This window comes from Callithrix jacchus, chromosome 13, assembly GCF_049354715.1.
Source record: "Callithrix jacchus isolate 240 chromosome 13, calJac240_pri, whole genome shotgun sequence".
NCBI classification, from domain to species: Eukaryota; Metazoa; Chordata; class Mammalia; order Primates; family Cebidae; genus Callithrix; species Callithrix jacchus.
The window spans coordinates 42,346,151-42,358,559 of record NC_133514.1 but is presented as its reverse complement, the minus strand read 5'-3'; the positions used below and the strand labels follow the sequence as shown (position 1 = coordinate 42,358,559).

The 12,409-nt window shown below is 49.4% G+C and overlaps 1 non-coding gene and 1 pseudogene across 1 annotated transcript; one reads left to right on the top strand and one right to left on the bottom strand.

Annotated features, from left to right (window-relative positions):
* Positions 1-3,230: 3,230 nt before the first annotated feature.
* On the bottom strand, positions 3,231-3,371 carry LOC118147122 (U4 spliceosomal RNA). The gene has a single exon (XR_004733274.1). It is a non-coding gene; the product is annotated as a U4 spliceosomal RNA (small nuclear RNA).
* A 1,852-nt stretch (positions 3,372-5,223) lies between these two features.
* LOC100385633 (transcription factor 7-like 1) lies at positions 5,224-9,105 on the top strand (annotated as a pseudogene).
* The last annotated feature ends 3,304 nt before the right edge of the window (positions 9,106-12,409 follow it).

Sequence of the window (12,409 nt, the reverse complement as noted above, 5' to 3'; positions counted from 1 at the left end):
AATGTAAAATTGACTCTATCAGCCAGGTACACTGGCTCATTCCTGCAATCCCATCACTTTGGGAGGTCAAGGCAGGCAGATCACCTGAGGTCAGGACTTTAAGACAAACCTGACCAACATGGTAAAACCCCAATCTCTACTAAAAATACAAAAATTAGCTGGATATGATGGCACACACCTGTAATCCCAGCTGCTCAGGCAGCTGAGGCAAGAGAACTGCTTGAACCCAGGAGGCGGAGGTTGCAGTGAGCCAAGATCGCGCCACTGCACCCCAGCTTGGGCAACAAGAGCAAAACTCCATCTCAAAAACAAAAACACAAAACAAAAAAACTGATCCTATCACATCTTAAAGTCTTTCAGAGACTCCCAAATGTTTTTGTGCAAAATCCATACATTTTAGCACGACAAATCAGACTCCTGAACTTTTGTCTGAAAATCTGTCTCCCATGAGACTCCTGCAAGACTCCTCCAAGACAGGAAACTCCCTCTCCTCCCACCTCCAACTCTTGTCTGATGCACCAGCCATTCCCAACTCCTGGGAGTTTCAAGTACTGGATGTGCCCTGTGGCTTCTGTGCCTTTGCACGCAACATTTCTGCCTCCAGTAGCCATCCTCTCTTCCCTCTGCAGCCTGGCTCGGCCCTCCAGTGTTTCAAGTCTCGGCTTGGGTATCACCCCTTCTGGGAAGATTTCAGGATTCTTTCAGCCTTTCCAGTTCTTCCTTTGTTTTTTCATAAAGCCCGGTGTTCATTCTTTTTTTTATTTTTTAGGTGTGGTCTGGCTCTGTCACCCAGGCTGAAGTGCGATGGCGCCATCTTGGCTCACTGCAATGTCCACCTCTTGGGCTCAAACCATCCTCCCACCTCAGCCTCCTGAGTAGCTGACAGGCACATGCCACCAAACCTGCCTTTTGTATTTTGGGTAGAGACAGGGTTTTGCTGTGTTGCCTAGGCTGGTCTAGAACTCCTGGGCTACAGCGATCTTTCCCCCGAAGTGCTGGGATTACAGGTGTGCACCACCGTGCCCGGCCCATTACTACCTTTATACAAGCACAGTATCCTGTGATTTGGTTTTTTTTGGTCTCCCTCACTAGACTGTAAGCTGCTTTAAGACAGGGGCTTTCTTCTCTGAATCTGCTGCACATACCACAGTGTCTGATCCCACCTGTCTTTTTTTTTTCTCTCTCTCCCTCTTTTTGAGATGCAGTCTTACTCTGTCATCCAGGCTGGAATTCAGTAGCACCATCTCGGCTCACCTGCAGACTCCACCTCCGGGGTTCAAGCAATTATCCTGCCACAGCCTCATGAGTAGGTGGAATTACAGGCACCCGCCACCATGCCTGGCTAATTTTCTTTCTTTCTTTTTTTTTTTTTTTTTAGAGACGGAGTTTCGCTCTTGTTACCCAGGCTGGAGTGCAATGGCACGATCTCGGCTCACTGCAGCCTCCGCCTCCTGGGTTCAGGCAATTCCCCTGCCTCAGCCTCAGGTAGCTGGGATTACAGGCACGCGCCACCATGCCCAGCTAATTTTTTGTATCTTTAGTAGGGACGGGGTTTCACCATTTTGACCAGGATGGTCTCGATCTCATGACCTCGTGATCCACCCACCTCGGCCTCCCAAAGTGCTGGGATTACAGGCTTGAGCCACCGCGCCTGGCCGCCTGGCTAATTTTCTTATTTTTAGTAGAGACAGGGTTTCACCAAGTTGGCCAGGCTGGTCTTGAACTCCTGACCTCAAGTGATCTACCTGCCTTGGCCTCCCAGAGTGCTGGGATTACAGATGTAAGCCACCATGCCCAGCCAGCCCACCTGTTTACTAAAGTGCATGGAGTTCTACCTGGCACCCTGCTATTATTACTGGGTCACTAACCTGACCTGGCCACTTTTTTTAAACAAGTGCTGGAGTGAGAGAACACTATACCTCTTGTCTTCATTACTACTTTTGCTTATGAATTTTCCCACTTAGGAATTCGTATGCTGTGAAATGGCTTATAAATCACTCATTTCCATACATGGTTTTTTTTGTTTTTTTGTTTTTTTGAGACGGAGTTTTGCTCTTGTTACCCAGACTGGAGTGCAATGGCACGATCTCGGCTCACCACAACCTCTGCCTCCTGGGTTCAAGCAGTTCTCCTGCCTCAGCTTCCCGAGTAGCTGGGACTACAGGCACTCACCACCATGCCCAGCTAAGTTTTTGTATTTTTAGTAAAGACAGGGTTTCACCTTGTTGACCAGGATGGTCTCAATCTCTTGACCTTGTGATCCACCCGGCTCGGCCTCCCAAAGTGCTGGGATTACAGGCATGAGCCACCGCGCCCGGCCTTTTCCATACATGTTTTAAAAAGTGGGTACTTAAGGCTACTAATATATGCCCAAGTTACTCGAATGTACTTATATATCTTTTATGTAATTATTCCCCAAATTTGGGGTACCTTTTAAAATTAAGACCAAATAAAAGGGTGAAACTGTAGGTATCATAAGGTGATCAGAAACTATTCAAGGACAGACACAAGGAAGCTGGGAGGCAGGCAGGGGGCTCCGAGTTCCTGGTGAGGAGACCGGGAAGGGGAACACACTGGACACATTTGTCTGATAAAATGAACCATAAAGTTTGAAGATATCAACTTTTACTTGCACTAAATTCTGAGAATAATTTATTACAGGGATCTTTATATAGAAACAATGGATATCTAATTGATAATGCCTTCAGTTGTAATTTTCAGAAAACATGGAAATGTTTTTATGTAGCTTTCTCTTTGCTAAAAGCAAAGAAGTAATACATCAATCCAGAAATACTGACTTATGGGATCCAGTTTGATATAGAAGTAAAAGTTGGATGGCCTGGTGCGGTGGCTCACACCTATAATCTTAGCACTTTGGAGGCTGAGGCAGGCATATTGCCTGAGCTCAGGAGTTTGAAATCAGCCTGGGCATCATGGTGAGACTCCATCCATCTCTACAAAAAACACAAAAATTAGCTGAGCATCATGGCATGCGCCTGTAGTCCCAGCCTTGTGAGTCCCAACCCTCCCAACTTGAGAGGCTGAGGCAGGAGAATCACTTGAACTCTGAGAGGTGGAGGTTGCCGTGAGCCAAGATAACGCCACTGCACTCTAGCCTGGGCAACAGAGCGAGACTCTGTCTCAAAAAAAAAAAAAAGAACCAAGAAAAATGGACTGACAAAATAGCCCTTAAGCTCTCTCTCTCTCTCTCTCTCTTTTTAATGATTCAGCCCCTGTAGAGACAGCCAAAAATTGCCAACGCCGATTATATTTCATGTCGTCATGGCGGGGTATTGGGAAAAGTTTTCAATTAGCAATAATCGTGCCTTAGATAAACCTCATTGGCTACGATACTGCCACTGCTCAAAGCTAGGCTCTCTCTTGTGTCATTTGTTAACCTGTTGACAAGAGTGTGGGCAGCAGCCTCCTCATGAGCTCATTAAAGAGGAGTCAAAGCGTAGACATGTTATGTTGTTGATGGGACATCAGAAAGCTTCAGATGCCAGAAGATGGCACAAAGGGAGGCCTGCCACAGTCTCACCCGGATTGAGGGCCAAACCACTTGTCCGAAGGCTGAGGGCAGGCAAGCCTGCAAACAGAACTGGGAGTGGACGGCACATGCTTTAACACATGAAGCTGGGTGTGGGAGAGGCCATTTTTCACCGTTATTTTCATGACCCATTCTGGAAGCAAGCTTGCAGGCAGACCAGAAAGGTGTGTGCCCAAATAACTCAGGGTTTCTATTTATTTTATTTTATTTATTTATTTTTTAAAGATGAGGTTTCACCATGACAGCCAGGCTGGTCTTGAACTCCTGACCTCAGGTGATCCACCCATCTTGACCTCCCAAAATGCTGGGATTACAGGCGTGAGCCACGGCGCCCGGCGTTTCTAATATAAAAACTTGTATACCTCACTTAATTCCCCAAAGAATGTTGGTGGGATTTTAATAAAGATAAAATAGTAAAACTGTAGGTATTAAAAAAGGGATTAGAAACTATTCAGGGAAAGAGAAAGGACAATTTGACCAGGAAGCTGCGGTACGGTGTGAGCTGGTGCTTATCTCATAGGGTCGTTGTGAGTATTGTGGAAAGCAATCTGCCTATTGTCCAGGACACAGATAAATGTTAATCTCTTTTATTGTTTCCTTTTCTGTAGGCAATGGGTAACCACGGAAGCTTTTTTTTTTTTTTTTTTTTTCAGACGGAGTTTCACTCCTTTTGCCCAGGCTGGAGTACGATGGCAGATCTCAGCTCACTGAAACCTCCGACTCCCGGGTTCAAGTGATTCTCCTGCCTCAGCCTCCTGAGTAGCTGGGACTACAGTCGCTGGCCACTACGCCTTGCTAATTTTTGTATTTTTAGTAGAGATGGGATTTCACCATGTTGGCCAGGCTGGTTTTGAACTCCTGACCTCAGATGATCCACCTGCCTGGGCTTCCCAAAGTGCTTAATTACAGGCGTGAGCCACTGTGCCCGGCCCACTGAAGCTTTTTAAGAGAGGCAATGAAATGGTCAGAATTCTGTTTAAGGAAAATTATAGGTTCAGCAATAACAGAAGCAGCAATTTGAAGTTTAAAAACATTCGCGTGGGCCAGGCCCGGTGGCTCATGCCTGTAATCCCAGCACTTTGGGAGGCCAAGGCGGGTGGATCATGAGGTCAAGAGATCGAGACCATCCTGGTCAACATGGTGAAACCCCGTCTCTACTAAAAATACAAAAATTAGCTGGGCATGGTGGCGCGTGCCTGTAATCCCGGCTACTCAGGAGGCTGAGGCAGGAGAATTGCCTGAACCCAGGAGGCGGAGGTTGCGGTGAGCCGAGATCGCGCCATTGCACTCCAGCCTGGGTAACAAGAGAGAAACTCCGTCTCAAAAAAAAATTGCGTTTGAGCTGGCAGCAACTTTGGGTCCCAAGTTGCTTTAAGCCACTTAAGAGGCTGAAAACATTCATATGCAAATCTCTGAACCCAAGAAAATAACTTCCTCTTAACCTTAGTCCTGGACGTTAGGAAAATTTTCTTCTGAGCCAAAGAATCTCATACTTTTAGGTTTACACTTAAGACATCTTCCGGCGGTGGCGGCGAGTTGGGGAGCCCGAGGCTCGGCGCTGCCAGGGGGGCCCGAGCTGAGCCGCCTGCGCCCCGGCCCTGCCGCGCCGGGCCCGCTTTCCGCGGGGCCACGCCCTGTCAAACTTTGTTGCGGCGGCTAGCCGGCCGACGAGCGGGCGGGAGGGGCGCGGGGCCGGGCCGGGCAGGGCGCGGACGGCTAGGGGCTCCAAGATCCGCAGCCGTGGCCCGCGGCCCCGCCATGCCCCAGTTCGGCTGCGGCGGGGTAGGCGGTGGCTCCAGCGCTGGGGCGGCCGGCGGAGGGGACGACCTCGGGGGGAACGACGAGCCGATCCCTTTCCAGGACGAGGGGGGCGAGGAGCAGGAGCCGAGCAGCGACAGCGCCTCGGCGCAGCAGGACCTAGACGAAGTCAAGTTGTCCCTGGACAACGAGTCGGAGAACCAGAGCAGCAGCTCGGAGTCGGAGGCGGAGAGGCGTCCGCGGCCCGCCCGGGACACTTTCCAGAAGCCACGGGACTATTTCGCCGAAGTGAGAGGGCCCCAGGACGGCGCGTTCCTTAAAGGACCCCTCTGCCCTGGGTACCCCTTCCTGATGATCCCGGACCTGAGTAGCCCGTATCTCTCTAATGGACCCCTGTCTCCCGGTGGAACGCGCACCTACCTGCAGATGAAATGGCCCCTCCTCGATGTCCCCTCCAGTGCCACAGTCAAGGACACGAGGTCACCATCTCCAGCACACTTGTCTAATAAAGTTCCTGTCGTTCAGCACCCACATCACATGCATCCGCTGAATCCCCTCATTACCTACAGCAATGACCACGTCTCCTCTGGCTCCCCGCCCACTCACCTCTCCCCAGAGATCAATCCAAAGACAGGAATCCCCCGGCCTCCTCACCCATCTGAGCTGTCACCGTATTACCCGCTGTGTCCTGGAGCTGTCGGACAAATCCCCCATCCCCTTGGCTGGCTCGTCCCACAGCAAGGCCAGCCCATGTACTCTCTTCCGCCTGGTGGCTTCCGGTACTCTTACCTGTCCTCGCCATGAATGCGTCGATGTCCAGCCTGGTCTCCAGCCGGTTCTCACCTCACATGGTGGCTCCTGCCCACCCTGGCCTGCCCACCTCAGGGATCCCCCACCCTGCCATCGTCTCCCCCATCCTGCCATCGTCTCCCCCATCGTCAAGCAGGAACCAGCATTCCCCAGCCTGAGCCCTTCCGTGAGCGCGAAATCACCAGTCACCGTGAAAAAGGAGGAGAAAGGCTGGGCGCGGTGGCTCACGCCTGTAATCTCAGCACTTTGGGAGGCCGAGGTGGGTGGATCACGAGGTCGAGAGATCGAGACCATCCTGGTCAACATGGTGAAACCTCGTCTCTACTAAAAATACAAAAAATGAGCTGGGCATGATCGCGCGTGCCTGTAATCCCAGCTACTCAGGAGGCTGAGGCAGAATTGCCTGAACCCAGGAGGCGGAGGTTGCGGTGAGCCGAGATCGCGCCATTGCACTCCAGCCTGGGTAACAAGAGCGAAACTCTGTCTCAAAAAAAAAAAAAAAAAAGAAAAGAAAAGAAAAAAGAAGAAAAAGGAGGAAAAGAAGTCCCATGTAAAGTAGCCTCCAAATGCCTTCATGTTGTATATGAATGAGATGAGGGCTAAGGTGGTGGCTGTGTGCACCCTGAAGGAAAGTGCAACCATTAACCAGATCCTGGGAAGTAAGCGGCACAACCTGTCTCGAGAAGAACAGGCCAAGTACTATGAGCTGGCTCGGAAGGAGCGGCAGCTTTACTCGCAGCTCTACCCGACCTGGTCAGACCGGGACAACTACGGTAAGAGAAAGAAGAGGAAGAGAGAAAAGCAGCTGTCCCACACACAGTCACAGCAGCAAGTCCAAGAGGCAGAGGGGGCTCTGGCCTCCAAGAGCAAGCAGCCATGTGTTCAGTACCCGCCCCCCGCCCAGAAGCCCTGTGACAGCCTTGCCTCCTCCCACGGCAGCATGCTGGACTCTCCCGCCACCCCCTCCGCAGCTTTGGCCTCACCTGCCGCCCCTGCCGCCACCCATTCGGAGCAAGCCCAGCCCCTCTCCCTCACCACCAAGCCAGAAACCCAGGCCCATCTGGCTCTCCATTCTGCTGCCTTCATGTCCGCTAAGGCTGCAGCCTCCTCCTCTGGGCAGATGGGCAGCCAGCCTCCCCTCCTGTCCTGGCCCCTCCCCCTTGGGTCCATGCCCACAACTCTACTGGCCTCTTCCCCCATCCTTCCCCGCCACGCTCCATGCCCACCAGGCCCTCCTAGTGCTACAGGCCCAGCCTCTTTCCCTGGTCACCAAGTCTGCCCACTAAGCTGCCCCCTAGCCCCTGCAGGCTGTCACGTGACTCATCGAGTAGTAATAATTCAGAAGAAAAAGAAAAAGGAGACTTTATTGGTCAGTATCTGACCACTCTGGACTGTTCTGTAAAGTGGCTGGTAACAACAGCACTTTATAGTTTGTAGATGTAACCAGTAGCTGATCTTAAGGCTTTCCTTAAAAAACAAAACAACAAAAAAAATCTTTATAAGAAAGAGAACTGAAAAGTAGCATGTTGTTCATCCCTTAGGTGCTGTGGTAGATAGACCTGGGCAGAGGGTGCCCCAGCTTCCCAGACTCCATCTGCATCTCCGCCATTGCGGTATTTCCTGTGACCCAACCCAAATTTTCATCTTCTGCCCAATACCATGGGTTCTTTTTCGTCCTCTGTCCTCTGCCCAGTGTGAGACATCTTGCCCTGATTTGCTGCCACCACCGTCCCCTCCCTCAGTGGGCCCAAACCCGCTAGCCCCAGCTTGCAGTGGAGAAAGTGGTCCTTTGAAATGGTTTTCCCCCACCCCTACATTTAAAGGGACTCAAGGTGCCTGCCATTTCCTCAGCGAAGAAGTCTGTGTTCTCCCCCTCCTTGCCAGTGGCGATCATCCCCTCACGGCCCCACAGTGGCAGGCAGGACTGGCCCCATGGTCTGGCTCCTGTCACCTGGGTCCATGCCAGCACAATCTGCCAAAGTTCAAGAGACCCTGTTCCCTTCCCCATCACCTCACATGCTTCTTCTGTATTTCTTTTTGTTTATATGGTTTTTGGAGCAATTTAAACTCCCAGTTGTTTATTTTCACAAAAGAAAATAAAATTGCGTTGCAAAACCTTCAAAAAAAAAAAAAAGACATCGTCTTAGGATTAATTGTAAATTCCTTAGATGCAAAAATAGTCATTTACTTTTATTCTTATTTCCATAGAACCTAACAGAACTGGACAAGAAGCAAGACTTAGGTAACTAACTGTGGCTGACTTCATTCCCAGTGGTTTTCCTTGTCTTAAAAAGCTAGGCAGAATGTCAGCATTGTGTGTTAGGTAGACTAGGACCTGCTTAAATCAGAAAACTACGTTGAGAAAAATGCCACCTCCTCTAAAGCAATATGAATGGTAGTGGTGATTATTCCCTCAAATGAGTCTTTTTGGAATATGAGAAGTTGTTCCAGTGAAGCTATCGCTGCTTAAAACATTTTTGGATCTTTTCTTTTGTGGAAATAAAGATTACGCTGAGGGGAAAGAAAGATTACGGTAAGATGAAAAGGATGGACTCAGGTGCCCTGGCCTCACTGGGGTTTGATCACATCTCCTCTACTTAGAAGCAATGTGGCCTTCAGCAAAGGAGTCTGCTATCTCGACTCTAAAAGGAGGATCTCCCTGGATGCCATGGCTCACGCCCGTAATCCCAGCACTTTGGGAAGCGGAGGAAAGTGGATCACTTGAGGCCAGGAGTTCAAGACCAGCCTGGCTAACATGGCAAAACCCCGTCGCCACTAAAAATACCAAAATTAGCAGGTGTGGTGGCACATGCCTGTAGTCCCAGCTATTCGGGAGGTTGAGGCAGGAGGATCATTTGAACCTGGGAAGCAGAGGTTGCAGTGAGCCAAGATTGTGCCACTGCATTCCAGCCTGGGCAACAGAGCAAGACTATGTCCCGCCCCTGCCCCCCCCCCAATTAAATCAAATGAGGGATTGACTTTATTCTCAACAGGACAAAATTCATTTGTATTGCCACGGGCAGGAATCATTTGCATAGCAAGACAAGAAATACATCTTTTTTTTTTTTTTGAGACGGAGTTTCGCTCTTGTTACCCAGGCTGGAGTGCAATGGCGCGATCTCGGCTTACCACAACCTCTGCCTCCTGGGTTCAAGCAATTCTCCTGCCTCAGCCTCCCGAGTAGCTGGGACTACAGGCACGCACTACCATGCCCAGCTAATTTTTGTATTTTTAGTAGAGATGGGGTTTCACCATGTTGACCAGGACGGTCTCGATCTCTTGACCTTGTGATCCACCCGCCTCGGCCTCCCAAAGTGTTGGGATTACAGGCGTGAGCCACCGCGCCTGGCCAGAAATATATCATTATCAGTTTTCTATGAATCAACTTGTATCCCTCTAGAGTTGTAAAATAATCTATTTAAAGACACAGCACACAGCCCACAGGGATCAAGCATTACATGGAAAGGACAGCCAGCAATCTTTTGCTTATTCCAAAACCTCAGAGTTTGCCTTGCATAGGTTTGTTGTGGAGATTTACAAGTTAATCTACTTTAAAAACAGCTTAATGCATAAACTTGGTAAATTAAATATTCTAATTGCCTGCAGACTCTCCAATATACATTTGAGACAAGGTCTTGCTCTGTCACTCAGACTGGATTGCAGTGGTGAAATCACAGCTCACTGCAACCTAACCTCTTGGGCTCAAGCAATCCTCCTACCTCAGCCTCTCAAATAGCTGGGACTACAGACATACACAAGCATGCCAGGTTAACTGCTTTATTCTTTGTAGAGACAGAGTCTCACTATGTTGCCCAGGCTGGTCTGGAACTCCTGTGCTCAAGCGATCCTCCTGCCGTGGACTCCCAAAGCTGCTGGGATTGCAGGTGTGAGTCCCAAGCATGGGCCAGTACATCTCTTTGAATACCCCCAATAGTTGTTTTTCAGCCACTGAATAAATACCCAATTTTTTGGAAATAGCTATGGTATTTGAAACCAAATCTGTTAAGTACAGAATACTGATTTTGCATTTTTAAAAAAACAAAGGTTTTTTTGACAATATAATGAGAGGGCTTTCATACCTAGTTGACTAGATGCATTTGAAAATTCAGTTCTTAAAGAATTCTAAATGGGATATTTGGCTTCCCAAGACAAATAACCTAAAGAACACTATATGAAGAATTAACATATGATGTGTTTGCTTAAAAATGCACTCCGCGGCCAGGTGTGGTGGCTCATGCCTTGTAATCCCAGCACTTTGGGAGGCTGAAGCAGGCGGATCACTTGAGGTCGGATCAAAACCAGCCTGGCTGACATGGTGAAACCCTGTCTCTACTAAAAATACAAAAATTAGCTGGGTGTTGTGGCATGCATCTGTAATCCCAACTACTAGGGAGGCTGAAGCAGGAGAATCACTTGAACCCAGGAGCGGGAGGTTGCGGTGAGTGGAGATTGCACCATGGCACTCCAGCCTGGGCGACATCTCAAAAACACAGAAACAAAAATGAAGCACTCTGTAAGCTTCCTGGCTAACACTTGTACATCACAGGGGGAGGTTTGATGTCTCTGAGGGTGATGCAAAGCCAGGCGGCCTACTGGGGCATCAGCATGGAGTGTTTACACACAGCAAGGTCACAGCTGACGGACGATGACTGCGGTGGGGAAACCCACACAGGGGCCAGTAAGCACATCTCAGGGAGAGTGGACTTGCTAGGGGCAAGCGTATGGTAAAGAATGATGCCATCACTTGATAAAATGTTCTGTCACGCTTCCTGTGGTGAGTTGCTAACTGGAAGTGCAACCTCCAGTTAATAAAGTGAAACACTCACCATGAAACAAAGTTAAAATCAATGTCAACCAAGCCACACCATTTCCTGTTCCACTTGGTTTTGAAATTCAACTTCTTTATTTAAAAATGACATATCAAAACCAGTCTTCCCTTAAAGAGGTAACTTAGGAAATGGAGTAATTTACTGTGGCTTTAGAGGGTGTAAACTACTCTGTGCAGCTGGGCATGTACAGGGCAACAGCTGGAGGCACAAGGACACAGAGCCATCACTCAATGTGGTCCCCAGGCCAGCAACTGCACGATGTGGGAGCTCCTTAGAAAGGCAGGATCCTGGACCCCACTGTTTCAGAACCTACATCTCAAGGCGAGCCCCAGGTGATGAGACACACATTAAGGCTGAGGAAGCACTGGTCTAGGTAACAGCTCGGGTCTCTGGGCTTAGCACCACAGGGAGAACGTGACGAGGAAATGGAGACTTGGGTTCTAATCTCAAGCTTAACACTAAATTCCTGATTCCCACAGACCTGTCCACGTCTCAGGACTGTGGGATCTCTTTATTAACAAGGTCCTATAAGATCTGAGCCCACCCTGCCTCTTTATCCAGCACCACTTTCTATTTTGAGTTGGGCTTTCTAGCCAGGCCCACGCCTGCCTCCGGCAGGCTTGTCTCTGCCTCAGGACCTTTGCGTGGGCTGCCTTCTCTGCCTGGAATGCCCTTCCTTTTGACTTCTGCACTGCAGCTCCTTCCTGTTCATCAGATCTCAGCCTAAATGTTCTCTCTCCAGTGAGACCCTCCCAGACCACCCAGTCCAGTGGCCCTGCAAAGTCACCCAGTTCTAATTCTCACTCTATCCAAGCAGGGACTGAATGTCTTACTCTTGATTGTAGCGCTGGTGCCTTGAACTATGCCTGGCACACTGTGTGCTCTGTGCACATCTGTTTAACAAGTAGCTGAAGGCAGTAAAGACAATGCATGAGTATCAAATACTTCAGTCAAGAAATAAAACCTCCCTAGGCCATGCAAGATGGCTCGTGCCTTTAATCCCAGCACTTTGGGAGGCCCAGGAAGCAGGTGCATCACCTGCAGTTAGGAGCTCCAGACCAGCCTGGCCAACATGGAAAACCTGTCTACACTAAAAACACAAAAAATTAGCCAGGCATGGTGGCGGGGGCCTATAATCCCGGCTACTCGGGAGGCAGAGGTTGAAGTGAGCTGAGATCCCACTGCACTCTAGCCTGGGAAATGAGCAAAACCCCATCTCAAAAAACAAACAAACAAAAAACCCTCCCTTACTTTCCCCTACTGATTCATCCTAGAAATGACAGCTATGTTACCCTAATTGCTCCTGTAGCCCATATCCTGCAAATGAAAATCTGCCAACTGCATCAAGGAAGAAGAATGGAGCGCAGGTTGCTTTTTACCGTGTTTCACGGAATGACCGTTCATTCACTGCCTGTACATCCTTCCTTTCAGTATCACTCTGAGACTGCATGCACATTAGGTT